This window comes from Urocitellus parryii, chromosome 14 (genome assembly GCF_045843805.1).
Source record: "Urocitellus parryii isolate mUroPar1 chromosome 14, mUroPar1.hap1, whole genome shotgun sequence".
In the NCBI taxonomy this organism is placed as follows: domain Eukaryota; kingdom Metazoa; phylum Chordata; class Mammalia; order Rodentia; family Sciuridae; genus Urocitellus; species Urocitellus parryii.
Window position 1 is genome coordinate 18,843,594 of NC_135544.1, and position 16,961 is coordinate 18,860,554.

A 16,961-nucleotide genomic window follows, 5' to 3' on the forward strand; every position below is an offset into this window, starting at 1 on the left:
TTTTATTCTTAAGTTGGAGTATTTAAAGGGAAAAAAAATATACCTCTTTTGGGCAGACATGGTGGGGGACAAAGGGATAAAATTGTAATGTCCTTGCTTAGCATCTGGGCAGCCATCTTAAGTGACAGCCACCATTTTCCCGCCCAAGAACCTTTCCAGGAAAGGCTCACCACTCCCTCATACCATCCCCACCCTTAAACCGCCCACATTAGGACCCACCTGGCTCTAATCCCTGAGCCACCCCCATAGAAGTCTCCAACCCCAAATCTGTATTGCCTCTCTTGGTCTATGGTGAGATGTGCCTTTATTTGTCAGCTCTGACAAATAAACTCTCTCATGTGTATCTCTGCCTGATCCCCCTCTTTCATTTCTTGCCCGCCCATTTCCCAGTTCCCTGCTTTCCTTTCATATATTACTGCTGGAAGTAGAATAAATAGTGCATTATTTCAGAGGTGATTATATAATTTAAAAAAAAACCTCTTAACTGTGACTTCCCTTTAATTTCTCAATTTACTTGTAAGATATTTTGTTTCAATAAACAGAATATATGGAAAGATTTATGAAGGTCTTGTTCATAATACTATCCTTTATAAAAAAAAAAAAAACCAGTATTGTAGTATGAAGTGAATTAGGTTAAAAGAATATATATGTATAGAAAAATATTAAAAAGAAATATACCAAAATGTTAGCTCTGGTTCTTTTAGAGTGATAGGATTTATAGTCAATTTTTATTTGCATTATACACATTTTCTTTCTCTAAAACTTAAAATAGGAAAAATATCATTTTTAAGTGAAGCTTCTCCACTTCTTTGGAGTAAAATCTCACATTCTTATGACACAAATTTTTCCTTCCATAATTGTGGATATTCAATTTTTATGTTCATAACTAGGCCAGATATTGTGGAAAAATTATAAGTGCTAAATTCTATTTTGATGTAATATCAAGGCAGGCACAGAAATGCATGTACAATAAATGATATGCATATATTCTAGGAAAAAATAAGGTGGCATTTTCTATAATTCTAAATTTTGTCATGTATATGGATGACATGGAAACACAGCAATTGTGAGATTCAACATATAAATCAGTCATGAAACACAACACTCAGATTTGGCATTTATTTAAATTTTTTTTCTTTTTTTTTATTGTTGGTTGTTCAAAACATTACATAGTTCTTGATATATCATATTTCACATTTTGATTCAAGCGGGTTATGAACTCCCATTTTACCCCGTATACAGCTTGCAGAATCACATCAGTTACACTTCCATTTATTTTAAATTTTAAGGATGTATTTGGCAATTGTACTGTAGACTGGTAAGTAGAATAGCCACATGTTCTGATTTCTCATTTTTTATTATTTTTTGTTCTGCACATTATTTTTTATATTATTATGTTTGTAATTCTGGTGAGGACAGTGTACTGGGAAATATTAGGAAACATATTTTCTCATTTTTCTTCCTGGAACTCTGGATACCCTTTCCTATGGTTGCTATGCAGATGAGACAATCCTATGAATGACCTAATGTTATGTTTACAGTGTCATGCTATGTGAATTCTGAATATGTGTGAGAAAGAGATGCACTGAGCCTAGTAACACGGGCAAAAGTGGTATATGGCTAGTCCATAATCTTTAGTAATCAGTTTAAAGTAGATTAAAGGTGCACATTTTAGCCTAAAGGAATAGAGCTATAGTGGCTTTGAAAGGAACTATTGCTTCATCCTGTGAAATCTAGTTATTTTGGATGAAGTGAAAATTCATAAAATTAATAAGCAGCTTTGATGGATGAATTCTTCAGATTGGGAACGAAAAAGGAGTACAAAAGCAAGTGTCTATGTCCTTATTTTTAGGTCACGATAATACTCCCTTCTTGGACAATAGTACCCTTGTTGTACCCCTGAGTAGCACGACAGGCTTATTCAGTGTTGCCCAATGATAAGGGTGGGAAACAGTGTGGATCTGTGCTGGAAAGTTGTCTTGCTGCTATTCTTACTTAAGTTTCTCCCAGACAGAAATGGGGGTGAATTGCCCTGAATAGAGCAATTGTCCAAGAGATTTTAAATATTTAAATAATACCCATTATTAACACTTACATAGTGATTTTAAAACCACGTCATACTGATACGTGCAGAAATGTATATTGCTCACTTTATGGTTGGCAAGAGAATTGTTTAAAATGTAATAGGTGAAAAGTAAATCTTGTAAAATAGAGAAATTTCCAAGCAAAATTTTCTGAGAAAACCCTTTTTCTCATCAGTGCAGCCTTCTCTGCCCCCTCCGCATTGCCAAAGCCATTTGAAAAGGAACCTGTTAAACTTGCACAGCTTGTCCCTTGTTTGTGAAACCTGATGCCATCGGCAAAGCATTTTATCAGTTTTTTGGTTCACTTGGAGCCATAGCAACCCACAGTGTGAACAATTGGCCAGGTATCCTCAGGTTCCTGACTGTTCCACGTCATAAAAACTAGGACAAACCCCAAATACCCAATAATAGAGAATGGGAAGTTTCAGATAAACAAATGGTAGAGGTGGAAGAAGCTCAGAGAAGTTGTAAGCTCACTTTCTTATTTTCCTAATGTGAGTTCTGAAATATGGAGAGGGAAAGCAATTTTCAGACTGATAAAGTGGATGTGATTAGCTCCAGCTCTGGCATGGAGCAGACCTGGGCATGAACAGGGCTCTGCCACTTGCTGTTTACCTTTGGGCAAATCAAACTCTTGGAATCTTTTTTCTTCAAGCGTAAAATGGAGCAGTTTCTCTTCAGTAGGATTGCTATAGGGACAGGTGAGATAACTCTTACAAAATATGTAAAGCAGAGTAGGCCCTTCCAATTGCACTTTTATTAATATTTTAAAAACTAGATTAATCTATATTTAAGCAATCTTGAATTTCAACCTCCTTAAACTCTTCAGCTACTGTTTCTAAAACTTACAATAAAATAATTGTAGGTTATAAATGGCAGCCTACTATTCTCAAGAGTGTAGTTGAGAATAATGTGTTCATATTGATGATGTGGTTAGTGATTTGCAATTATAGGCAGTATTCATTTCTATCTAGTTTTGTGTTGCTGTAGGAGATAAGATAAAGAGCCAACGTACTATTTGGCTTTAAAACCAGTGTTTCCAGTTTACTAACTAATATGGAGCAGGGATCATTATTAATAACCTGGATTTTAGCTCTCATTCCGTTTGTGTCTAGACCTGAGTTATTTATTCTTCAAAATCAAGTTCAAGTGTTGAAAGCCTGGGCATTTTTTAAATTGAGTTAGTTTTACAGAAGGATTTATATTAACCTTGGAAGTTGGTACTGGCCAACTTTGATACAGAAGTCTTAAACTAATTAAAATTTTTTTTCTCAGTCATTCAAAATAGAATTCAAAATTCCTGAATTCTAGTGTTTGTATTTAATTGAAAAACATGAATGCAAAATGTCAAACTGGGATGATAAAATGATACTGTTAAGGACATACAAAGTTCAGTGGGTAGAAGGAGGAAGACAGAAAAATCGTAAGTGAACATATTAGGATTTGAAATCTCTCCATGAGAACCTAAAGGGTGGCCAGTTGACACTCTGTGCCAAATGTTACTTGTGTTTTGATTTAAATGTTTAAAATCTCTTGGACAATTGCTTTTATTGGAATACAGTTCATGACCAATTATGGTCACAGTGCTTCTTGACTGCTAACCCCCTAAATAATAGCTTTACATAATTGGAAGATGTGGTTCCCTCTCTTGCGCAGAGAACACCTGCTGATCCCACAGGGAGGAGGTTGGCTGGATTTAGAGGGTTAGTTAGCTGGAATACTCTCGGGAGAAGGAATGACGTTAGTCACATTACCTGTGAAAAGTTACTGATTGTACAGGCAATAAAATCTACCTCGTGGAGGCAAGAGTCCTTATCTATAAATGGTTAGGGGAGGAGGAAGTTTCTTGAGAGAAACCTAGCATATGTGAATTTTGAACTGTATGATAAGCAGGTGAAAGTAAGGGTGACATGCAGGTGACAGTTGTAGCTAGTTAAATATCCTATTGCAAGGGATAGTAGAGAATACAGAATGGTTTTACTAATTAAACTGAGTTTAGCCAATCCTCATTTATATATATAATTTCTATGAAAGGCAAAAAGTTGGGGCTGGGGTTGTGGCTCAGCGGTAGAGTGCTCACCTAGCACGTGTGAGGCCCTGGGTTCCATCCTCAGCACCACATAAAAATAAATAAATAAAAATATTGTGACCAACTAAAAAATAAATATTAAAAAAAAGGGCAAAAAGTATTCAATCAGTTGGCTTTTTTCTACCAGTTTTCCAGGTAACCAACCCTCTAAATAAAAGTTATATCAAAATTTTATCACTTAAAATGATAATTATTACTTTTGATTTTGTGGCTTGGCTGGGTAGGGCTTCTGTGGGTCTTGCTTAGGCTTGGTCTTGCGGCTGAGACTAAGTGGCAATTGAGCTGCGATGTGTCAGATGGCACAGCCTCTCTTTCCTTGTGTCCTTTCATCCTCTAGGGGTCTGGCCTGGCAGTTTGCTTGTGTTTCAGGGTTCCAGCAGCAAGAGAGGGCTGTTGCATAGGCACTTTTAAATCTTCTGGACACATTTGCTAAATTCAGAATGAGTGGGGATTGGGGGACTATCCAGGGCATGGACAGAAAGAGATGAGAACAAATTTGGGCTGTTATTGTTACTGTTCATCAAAAGGATGTTTAACTATCTTTGAATAGAAATACCAATATTTCTTAGGAATGTGTACAACCAAAGAGTAGAATTCATGTAGATCAGTGCTGCTGAATGGAGGTATGTGTGGTTACATATGTGCTGTGGTTTGGATGTGGTTTGAGTGAGTCCCCCTAACCTTCGTGTGCTGGAAGCTTGGTCCCAGTGTGGTGGTGTTGAGATGGTAGACTCTTTAAGAGGTGGGGCCTAGTGCAAAATGATTAGACCTTTGCGAACATTCTCAAAGAAGGGATTATCAATGCTGATCTCACAGAGTGGATTGTTCTCACGAGAGTGAGTTGTTAGACTGGGGCAGATGTAGCTCAGTGGTAAGAGTTCTTGCCTAGTATGTATGAAGTCCTGGGTTCAAACCCTAGGCCTCCTTTCTCCAAAGACCATTTAAAAATATAAATATATATATAAAAGAAAAAATGAACCTAGTCAGGTATGGTGGGATGAGTTTGCAGTCCTAGCTCTTGGGAAGCTGCAGCAGGAAGATTGATTGACTGACACCTTTGAGACAACCTGGGCCATATCTACAAAGGAAGGGAAGGGAGAGCCTGGCTCCTCCCTGATCTCTTGCTTCCTGACTCATCATGTAATATTTTTTCTCTTCTGCTCCTGCTCATGCTCACCATGAGACCAACTCCCATACTGTGATGTAGACAGGAGGTCCTCACCAGGGCTGAGCAGGTGCTGTTGTAAAGGCTGTGGACCACCAAATCTGGAAGCTAAAAAAAACTTTTCTGCATAAGTATCCAGCCTCAGGTATTTTGTTATAGAAACACAAGATGGACACAGTATATAGTATAGTATATAGTATAATAGTTTATAACTCTAATGTAAAATTTCTTTGTAGCCACATTTAAAAAGGTGAGAAGAAACATGCGAATTTAATTGTAGTACTATATTTTATTTAATCCAATATATCCCAAGGAGTATCTTCTCAACATATACTCAATATAAAAATTATTGATGAGAGATTTTGCATATTTTTTGTACTCAGTCTTTAAAAACTAATGTATTTTACACTTAGTACACACATCAATTCAGACTTGCCACACTCTGGACATTCAGTAGCTTCATGTGACTAGTCGCCAGTGTGTTGAGCAACATAGATCAAGATGCTAACAGGTGAGGAAGAAAGAGAAATGGAACTCATTGATGAACTATGCAGAACAGTCACTCCCTCCCCCCTGGGACTATCCATCTGGCAGTAGAGAATGGGAGGTGGAGGAGGGTGCTTTGTATAAGAAATAGAATGAACACTCAGTAGTAGGAAATTGATAAATATAAACCACTATATTAATAAATCAAATGAAACAAATACTCATTCTAAAATATCCCTTTTTTTTGGTTAGCATTCAACATGAATTACTGATTGAAACAAACAACAACCACCACCCAAACCTGTAGTGAAATAAAATACAGTCATTCAACATTAACACTGGGGACAAGATCTGAGGGATATATCATTAGGTAATTTCATCATTGTGTCAACTTCACAGAGTATACTCACACCAAACAAAACACCTATGATGTCACTAGGCTACATAATCTAATGTGATCGTTGTCATACATGTGGTTTGTCTCTGACACAAATGCCATTATGTGGCTCATGACTATTGAAGGATATTTCCTCAGTGGTAAAGAATATCTGCTTAAATCAATACTCAACATTTGAAGTGGTGAAACAGCAAAACCATTCCTAGTAAGTTCAGAACTATGTTTTAATATTCACCAAGAAGGGCCAAGCCATGCAATTAGATGAGAACATATAATTAAGTGTAAACATATTGGCAGAAAGAGGCAAAACCAAAAATAATAATAATAAAAAAAAAGAAGTCCCATTCACAGGAGCAGCGACAACAAAATTAAATTCTAGAGTGTATATGAAGTTGTGGCAGATTAAAAACGACTACATGTTCTTTACTCCTTTGTTTGCAAGAGGTAGAGTCTAATTTCCTCCCTCATTAACTAACTGTGGCCAATGGGAATCTAGCATGTGTGACATAAGCAGAAACTTGATAGTTGCCTGTGTACAGGAGTTTGTCCAAGTAAGTAAGCTTGTCTTGTGTCTGGAGGAAGAGAGGACTCTTGGAAGAGAACCAAAGTACCCAGCTGACAGCTTGTGCCAAGTCCTCTGGCAGGTACCAAGTTCATCCTGAACCTTCCATCTCAGCCAACTGAGTATAATCACACCCAAGTGCCTGGACAAGACTAGCGGGGGCATGCTAGTCTTTTCTATGAAGAAAAAATATCAGCCAGCTACCCATTCTTGGGAGTTGTCATGCAGCAATAATTAACTGATACACAAGTAAACTGCTTTAGAATCCTAGAGTTGTTGTCAATCTTTTAGAAATCATCCAATAGTGATTTCTTGTAACGGATACTGGAAACTAGGAGCAGAGAGGGTCATCGAGGGCTGCCTATCCAGGATGTCCAGAGTTGGCCTCCATCTGTGCAATGATGTATGAGTTCTTTCACTGAGCATAACTTAAGCACTCACTGAGCTTAGGGCAGGTGACAGAAAGGAAACTGGCTCAGTTTAGAGGGGGAGACAGACATTTTAAATACAGTCACGATACCAAGAGATAAACACTACAATAAAAGTATGTGCAGGGTGCTATTTCCAGGGATACAGGACCAAAATGAGAAGGTCATAGAAGTGATATTTATACTGGGTCATAAAGGATTAGCAAGATGTTTTTTTGAGTCAGAGAAGGTTGAGAAGATTTATACTGGGTCATAAAGATTAGCAAGATTTTTGAGGCAGAGACGAAGGGGCTCAGGAATGCTTGCATGTAAGTCAAGTCTGGGAAATTGTTGGAGCTCTGGAGCAGCCAGGCTATGGGAGGAATTGATTTGATTTGACTTTGGTCTTTTGTGGACTTTGTTCTGGAAATCCACTCAGGAATGCCTTCCCCTACAGAATCCTGATTTCAGCTACCTCTTCACACAACCTTTTTTCCCCCCAGAAATTCCAACTGGGAACTATTAAGTTGAAAATGACAAATTCAGCATTTTCCCTTGGTCTCCTTTCTGCTGTTCTCTCTGTAATATGTCCTTAGTGTCACTGCGGATTAGTTTTATCCAAATAGGTTCCCATAACTCCCCAGGTGACATCTATACTAGTGACATGAACTGAAGGATCTCCCTTCCTGGAAGAAGATGCAATAAGAAAATCCTACTAGTTTATAACTGGTTTCCTGCACCACATACCCTTTGCCCTTAAAATAGACCATTTCACTTCCTTATGGCACATCGGAATATCATTTATTACAATTTGGCTCAGAATTGAGTGCTCTTCATTATCTGTCTATGTAACCAAAGAAAGGTGGGTTTTTTTTTTTTTGAGAGTTTTAACATTCCAATCCATCATCTGGCTATTTTTTTTATCCTTGGAGGTAAATAGAAAAAAAGGTATCAAACATAGCTTTTATTTTTACTAGCTCACATCCTCATTCAGAGGTTGCGCTGTTGACAATATTAAGAAAATCAAGTTCTTTTCAAAACACTTTGCTCTTGGTGAATGTGGATATAAATATCTCTTTTTTTTAAAAAAAAAAAAAGAATGGACTGTAGTGTTTTCGGTGCTCAAGGCAAAATCGAATGGAATGTCAGGTCCAGTCACTTGAAAGTAAAACAGGACCTAAAACCATCTTATCTCCTTGTTTTGTGACATGCTTCGTTCTTCTCAAGTCGATGATTATTTTCATACTTCTTTTTAGTTCAGTTTCATTGGTATGCCTTTAAAATTATACCCCTGGTCTCTTTGATTTTTGAGTTGCATAACCCGCCCTCCCCTTCAGACACACATAGTTATGCTGCCCGGTATCTGCTGGACCCTTGGGAGGAATACGGCTAGCCACAGTGGGGAAGCCCTCTTCCTGGAAAGAAGGGAGCACAGGAGATGCCAGTTAATGAGCCTCTACCAAGTGGACAGAGAAGGGATCCAGGTGGAGGAGAGTAGGAGAAAAATCATGGAGGGTCAGTGGTTTAATCCTCAATGGACCCAAACCATTGGGGACCATCAAGTGTAGTCTTGGAGAAGAGCAAAGTGGACGTGATGAGTGAAGGGGTGGATCAGCCTGGTGACTGGGTGAATGGCAGAAACCACAGCTCAGAGCGAGAGGGTGAGAAGAGGGGTGTTGGTGGATGGGAGTGGATGACCTTGACTTTGATGGTTTGGAGAGATCAGAGAGAAGCACTCCATGGATGACTCTGAGATCTGGTAGATCTGATGTCTTTTGCTGGGTTGCTTCTTGGGTCTGCTCACATTCACAGACTCTCCTCCACCCACCTGGGTGCTCTTTCCTCCCCTTGATTCAGTGTCGCTTTCCACCTACAACAATGACAATTTCACATTGCTTTTTTTCTCTTACTTCTTCTTTTGGTTGGAATGTACTCATCCCATGTTTAAAGTGAAAGTGAACAGGATGTCAGGTCAACCCACTTGAAAATAAAACAGACCATCTGTCATAGAATATTTTTACCAAGAAAGTATGGCTGTCATTCCCCCTATTTGCCTATCTCTCTTGCTCTGTTTTTATCTCTATAACTATATGTCATAGTTTATCCACTCCCATCTTCTGTTCCAATATTCTTTTCCCATTTAGAGTGAAGCAGTGACTATTCTGACCTTTTCCCTGGTCATCTTCAGAGCATTGGTTGTGTATTTAGCATGGTCAATGACCTACCATCTACCTAGGAGGCAGTGATGGAGGAAATTAACTCTGCCTCTCCCCAACAACTCCTTGAAACCCTTGGGCACTGCAATTAATGACAGTCCCACTCTCAGAGTTTGAACCAGAGAGATACATGAAAATATCCCAGGAATACCTTAGCCAAAGATGTCAGAAAACACCTTCCAAGTAAAAAAATTCTGCTTTCTATTGCAGCACTTACCTGTGGGTACATAATAGGTCTCCATGAATACGTGTTGAATGAATTATATCTAAATTATTAAAAAGTATTTCTCAATTCCATGACTCCTCCTTTTCATTACAAACCACTGTTGCAACAAAATAATCATGTCAGTCTTGATTTCCAAACTAATTTGTACCATGCTGAAAGTTCGTGATGACTCACAGATATTTTGAGTATCGCAGCCAAGATTAAAGAAGTCCTCACAGAGAATACCTCAAGCCAGAAAACACATGCTCATTAAAATAGATTCTAATAATATGCCATCTACATTCAGTGGATAGGACTGTTGGAGGTACTTTTTGTAATTAGTGTGTATTACTTACATACAATACAAAGATTTGAATTTCTACATAATGACACGATTGTTAGCTATTTCTTACAATGCTGTGATGATGTTTTTCATTGTGTTTTGTTTGTTTGTTTGCCAGTTCTGAGGATGGAACCCAGCGCCTTGTGCATGCTAGATGCTAGGCAATTGCTCTAACCACTAAGCAGCACTCCTGCCCCTCAATGTTATTTTAATGAGATTCAAGTGAATCAGGTTACCCGTTTGTGGTTAGGCATCAGATCAATACACCTGAGGCAGATTAAAGTTTGTCTACATTATTTCCCCTTGATGAACTTTCCAGATTTCCACTACCCAATGACGGGGACCTGACAATCTTTTCTTTCTGAGTTAAGATCCTGTCAAATGAAAAAGCCATTTGGATAGAAAACCACTGCAGGAGCAAAACGCAGTGGATTCTCCTGGGACTGGGGCTGAACTGGCGTTTCTTATTCACTCTTTAGTTTTGTTCCCATAATGAAAAACCACCATCTTAAAGCCAATTTTATGGTTGAGAGTGGAATTTCAGGTTGTAGGTACAGTTAAAGGTTTGGGGTGGATTTTAGCCATCATTCTGCCCATGATGGAATGGGGCTGCTGCATCTTTCAGGAGGAAACAGTGATTGCTACCATCTCCTGGGCACCTACGAGGTGACAGCCATTGTGCAACATACCTAGCTCACATTTGCTTCTGTTCTTTTGTACCAGGATGTGAAATGTGACTTTTCCTGTACCGTCCGTGTTTGGCACAGGCTTCGTCTCTTGAGAACAGCAGGAGCCAGACCATCTATGCAGAACCAGTTCTTCCACCACCATCCTGGCCCATCACTCACCTCCAAAGTTCCCTAGGAGAAAGTGGAAAAATTCCTTAAGAAGTGGTGGGCAGAGCAGATTCCTTCCCATGTCTCTGCTCCTCCTCCACTGGGGAGCCCCCCTTCCCAAGGCCCTGCATGCAAGTTGGACTTTAAGGGACTCTCTCAAGTAGAATGAAGTTTGGGTTCTTTATCAACTCTGCCTCATCTACTTTTCTATAGAATTGTTCTTCTCTGTCCTTGCATATAGTTCTGATTGAGTTCATAGCATTTCTTGTCCCTTCCAGATATCAAAAAGGCCCAGATGGTCCAATATCACCATGCCAACATACCGGCCTTATGACATTCTTTCTTAGGTTCTTCCTGCCCTCAGCTAGGGGCCCAACAGTGTGGCTAGGTTACAGTGACATCTTGCTTCTCTATTTTTTTTTTCCTACTCCCATGTTTCTTTGGGAAACATGGGAGTAGGAAAAAAAGATGGGGAGAAGAGTTGAGGGGTTGAAAGGATTTATCCAACTGAGACATTTATAATTTACCGGCTAAAGCACAAGAGGTGGCTAATTCTTTGTCTTTTGGGGCCCTCTTGTGGGAATGGTGGAGACAGCCAGTAGGCATAGCCAATGGTGGCCCCTTCTGACTCCTACCCACTGGGACTCCCTGAGCTCAGGATTGCTGCAGCCACTGTCCTTTCCTCCCTATGATGGTTTTCTTGGGTGTAGTCTCATTCTTTCTTTCAGCTGAAACCAAGGTTGCTGCCCTTCCACTGGGTGCCCTTTGGGCCTCGGGAGCCACCCGCCCCTGTGATGCCTTCCATGCAGTGTCCCCGGCTTCCACTGTAGGCCCTTCCTGTCCTCCCTCTGCCTTCAGGAAGCTCAACCACAGGCTCAGACGTTTAGTCCTTTGATAAAATAAGCAGGGGTGGGTGCCAGTCTTTGTGCTTCGGGTTTTCTAATAGTTTCTTGGTTCTCTCTCTCCCATTTGGTCTGAAGCTGGTGAGTTGTAGAGGAGGAAGCCCTTTTCCCCTTCCAGCTGAAGGGGATTGCATAGCACCCCATAACTCTCTACCAGGCTCTCTAGTGAACTTTTGACTTCCTCTTCTGAATTTTGAGGAGAGTGATGGGGTAATAGGGTAACATTGGCAATTGGGTTTGGGAATAACTCTTCAGGTCTTGCAGAAACGGCCGACAGCCTGGTTGGGAACGTGAGGTACTTGATACTTCTGGTTCTCAGTTTTGGGGTCCTTGGCTTCTCCTTAAGTTAACCGGTGGATTGAGGAGTTACTATTTTCTTTTTACAAATATTGAAACTTGACCCTCAGAAAGATTCAATAGGCTGTCCAAGTTTTGTAGGACCAACCCATAATGAAAGGGAATTCTGCCTAATTGCCTTCTCATCATTTCAGACTCCAGTGAGTTTACAAAGTGTTGAGGGGGAGGGAAGGGAGATATGACTTGGGCTCAGTCAGCAGTTTTATTGCTGTAATGGGAAACCCTGTTCCAGAACACAGCTTCACACCCGCTTCACACCTGGCCTGGCCTGTGATTCACGGTTAAGGCTGAAGTTCTATTTCTTATAAAACCCAAGGTTATATGGACCTTTCTGATTCCCAGAATTTGGAACAAAGATTCAGGATAACCCACACTCTCCAAAATCTATTTTCCCATCTGAATAGATAAATAGGGTTAGTGCAGAAAGTGAGGAATGACCCTACTATTCAAATCTTTGGAGAATAAGAAATACAAAGGTAGTATGAAGCTTACAACATTTGTTACCTTTTCTTCTTGCATGGATCTTGTGTAATGTTGGCCTTTGGAGCTAGTTGATTTTTTGGTTGACACTTATATTAATTTACTAGGGCTGCTGTCCACCAGAGTGACATAAACTGGGTAGCTGAGTGCAACAGATATCGGTTCTCTGACGGTTGTGGAGGCCAGAAGTCAGAAACCCAGCTGTCATCAGAGCCTGCTTTCTCCACAGGCTCAAGAGAAGGGTCCTTCCTTGACTCTACAGCTCCTTGTGGCCTCAGGCATTCTCTGGCTTGTGGCAATTTCATTCCAATCTCTCTTTCCATGGTCATATCACCCTCTCTATCTGTCTCTGAATTCCTATTTTTAGGAGAAGAGTGGTCATACTGGATTAAGAACCCATCCTACTCCAGTATAACATTATCTTAACTTAGTTAATTAGATCTGCAAGGAACCTATTTCCAAATGAGTTCACATTCTGAGGTCCTGGGAATTAGCATTTCGTATGTGTTTTTTGAAGGGGACATAATTCAACTCTTAACAACAATTGTATTTCCATCTACCTGGAAGCAGAAGCCCCACACCTCCAAAAGGCACTTTCATAAAGAAAGCTAAGATTATCTTTGAAGTCTGTCTTCTTTTTTTCAATGGGATTTGGGACCATTTCCACCACTCAACAACCTGGTATTCTCAAATCTCTTCACTGGGACATGAGGAATTTCACACATCCATCCATACAAGATAGGTCAAATATTGCTAGCCCAGAGTTGTTTGACAGTTCCCTCTCCTAGAACCTTTACTTTTTAAATGTTGACAATTTCACTGGAGTGGAAAGAATTTCAGGATAGGGCACGTGGAGAAAGAGAGAAAGGAGCAGAAATGATCGGGAGGAAGTTGTCCAGGACGCTACTGCTGTGGGAATATGCTAGAAACATGTCGCTGATCGCCTTGGCTCTCTCTGCATTGCTTCTTAGAGAAATAGCAAAGTGGTCCTGACCATTCTTTAAGTTCGAGCTGCATAAAAGTACTCCTGGCTGTCAACCCCTGAAGACGACTACTGAGATGCACACCAGAAAGCTATACAAAGCAGTTAGAACTGTGTTCTCAATCCCAGTGGCTCAGGAGGCTGAGGCAGGAGAACCATGACTTCAAAGTCAACCTCAGCCATTTAGCGAGTCCCTAAGCAACTCAGTGAGACCCTGTCTCTAAATAAAATACGAAAAAGGGCTGGGGATGTGGCTCAGTGGTTAAGTGCCCCTGAGTTCAATTCCCAGTACCAAAAACAAACAAAATGAAACTGGGTTCTCATCCAGAAACCAGCCACGGGAAATCTGGCGCCCACAACCAACTGCAATTCTAGCACCAAGAATTTGTGGCAGAGTGCATTCTCCAAGAATAACTGACTAGGTTCATTATCTAAAACTTAAACTAATGAACATGTTGTTTTTATATGTTGTATATTTACATATTATACATAATTTAACATATTTTATCTAAATTTAAAACTAATATAGCTATAGTATGTGATATGTACATTGTATTCTAAATGGTACATATAATCATACATGTAGTATTTAATATAAAATAGTTATAAAAACTTTCAATAAGTTTTTTTTTTAAACTATAATTCTAGAATAATTCCAAATGAATGCTGTGGGAATATCCTGGACAACTTCCTCCCGATCATTTCTGCTCCTTTCTCTCTTTCTCCACGTGCCCATTATCCTCAGTGTATAAAATGAACTGATTGCTTTGTAAACAGATTCAAGAAGAGTCTTCTCAGTCCGTGACAAGTAGGTTACAGTTGGTGCCACTGCTGCCTTGGCAGGGTTTCTCTGGGCTCATTCTCATAGGTTCTCCATGGGAACCACACAGCTAGAGCCTTGGGGACTTCATGCCCACCATTCTGCCTCTATAAGAGTAATTCCTGGCATAAAGAGATCGCTTAATAAACATCTATCTTAATGGATCTGAGTATATCCCTTTCAAAGGACAATCTGTCACAGTTAAAGACAAATTTTGACTTTTTATTAGACTGTGCCAGCCTTGCTAGGTCTTGAAATCTTGTGTTGCAGTAAGGTGAACAATTCTAAGAGTTAAAGCAGGGCAGAGCAGGGATATAGCTCGGTGATAGAGAGTATGGACAGCATGCGTGAGGCCCTGGGTTTGATGTACAGAACCACAAAAACAAAACTTAGAGCAGCAATAGCAACCTAAAATAGGCATTTTGTAAGATTTGAGAGGTACAGCTAGTAGGAGGTATGCTGGCTGAATAATGACTAAAAGTGACGAAAAGCTTCCTGTGTTTAATTAAAGATTCTAAGTCATCAAGTAACATGAAGATAAAAATAAGGCCATTATACAAATGTGTCATTTCCTTAAGCAGGAAAACAAAAGTACTTAGCCTCTGCTTTTGTGTTTTAGTTGAAAGAGGAAACAGAAGGAGTCTAGTGGAAATCATTCAGGTCTTGTATGATATTTGCATTTGCTGTTGGTTAATTTTTAAACATTTTGATGTGTGAGAAATGAACTCTTCTGTTTTTAATTTTCTCGCATGTTAAAGACAACCATAGCATTGTGTGATACTATAAGAACTGAAATTATCATCCTTGCCAAGCTCCCCCAGCCTTCATCCCACTCCACCTCTTGACCAATCTGCTTTTTCCTCCCTGGGCCCATCTTCCGTGAGTTGCCCAGACAAAAATCCAGAAATCATCCTTGACTCCTTTCTTTTCCTTTCCATAAACAATCCATCCGATTATTTCTGCAAAGCTTCCTAAATGTCTCTTGAATCCATCCACTTTTACCATCTGCATGGCACTAATATTATTGGCAATCCACGCCACCACCATCATTCGCCGGGATTCCTATGGGTCTCTTGTACCCTAGTGGCCCATTATCCAAAGAGAAGCTAGATTATCTTCCAAAAGCATAAATCAGATCATGCTTGAAAACCCTCAGAAACTCTTAATGCCTTTAGAATACAACTTCCTCGGCCTGGCTTCAATTCCATGGGGATCTGCCCCAACTTGCTCTCCAATAGTATGATTCTATCTTTCTTGTTGTCCATCGTGGTCCATTCTCAGTGACCATTTTCCTGTCTCCAACATGTGCTCCTTCCATAACATCTTTGTGCTGGCTCCTCCCTCTTCCAGGTGTTTGCTCCCTGAGATTGTTATACTCTGGTTCCTTCTCATTATTCAGGGCTCAGATACTAGCTTCCTGGAGACTTTCCTTGGTGGAGTGTTCCGCCCCACCCAGCACTTTCCCATTGTCCCATAGAACCTAGCTCCACCTCACCCAGATATTATCTCTTCATGTGTCAGTGGTATGCCTCACATCTGTAGACAGAGACTTGGCCTTCTTCACTGATATTAGTTTCCAGTGCCTTACAGAGAGGACATGCTCATTAGCTATGTGTAGATTGAGTGAAATTTTAAAAATACTAACAGCAAAGCATCTAACAGATTTGGTTTCTGTGTGTGTGTGTATGTATGTGTGTGTAATTTAAAATCTAGTGTTTCTCTTTGTATGTTTTTGTTTGTTTGTTTTGGTACAGGGATTGAACCCAGGAAAACTTAACCACTGAGCCACATCCCCAGACCTTTTTTGAATTTTTATTTTGAGACAGGGTCTCAGTGAATTGCTTAAGGCCTTGCTGAGTTGCTGAGAGTGGCTTTGAACTTGCAATCCTCCTGTCTCAGCTTCTCAAGCCACAGGGATTATAGCACTGTGTCTGGCTTTTTGTATGTTCTTAATATGAACCCCTTTATCATGGTGTGTTAGGTTCTGTACTTAAAGTTGAGAATACCAAAATGAACAAGATCTGGTCCTTTGGAAGTTGTAATCTAGTGACTAAAATAGACAAATAGATTTTTTAAAAAAAAATAGTGATCAAATATATATATTCTTTATCATTTTAACCATTTGTAAGTGTACAATTCAGTGGCATTAAGTACATTAAGAACGTTGCACAACCATCACTATTTTCTTCACACAAAAATTTCTTCAACATCAACATAAACTCTGTCTTTCCTCTCCCCATAGTCCATGATGACCTCTATTCTACTTTCTGTCTCTATGAATTTGCCTCATATAAGTGGAATCATATAATATTTGTTTTGCGTCTGGCTTATTTCACTAAGTACAATATTTTTAAGGTTCAACTGTGTTGTAGCATATGCCAAAATTTCATTCATTTTTATGGCTGAGTAATAAATACATTACATGTATATATCACATTTATCTGTTCACCTTTTGATGGACACTTGGATTGTTTCCATCTTTTGGCTCTTGTGAATAATGGTGCTGTAAACATGGGTATGCAGTTATCTATCAAGGACCCTGCTTTCAACTCTCTTGGATATGTGAAAAGGAGTAGAATTTCTGGGTAGTTTAATGATTAACTTTTTGAGGAGCCAACTGTTTTCTTCAA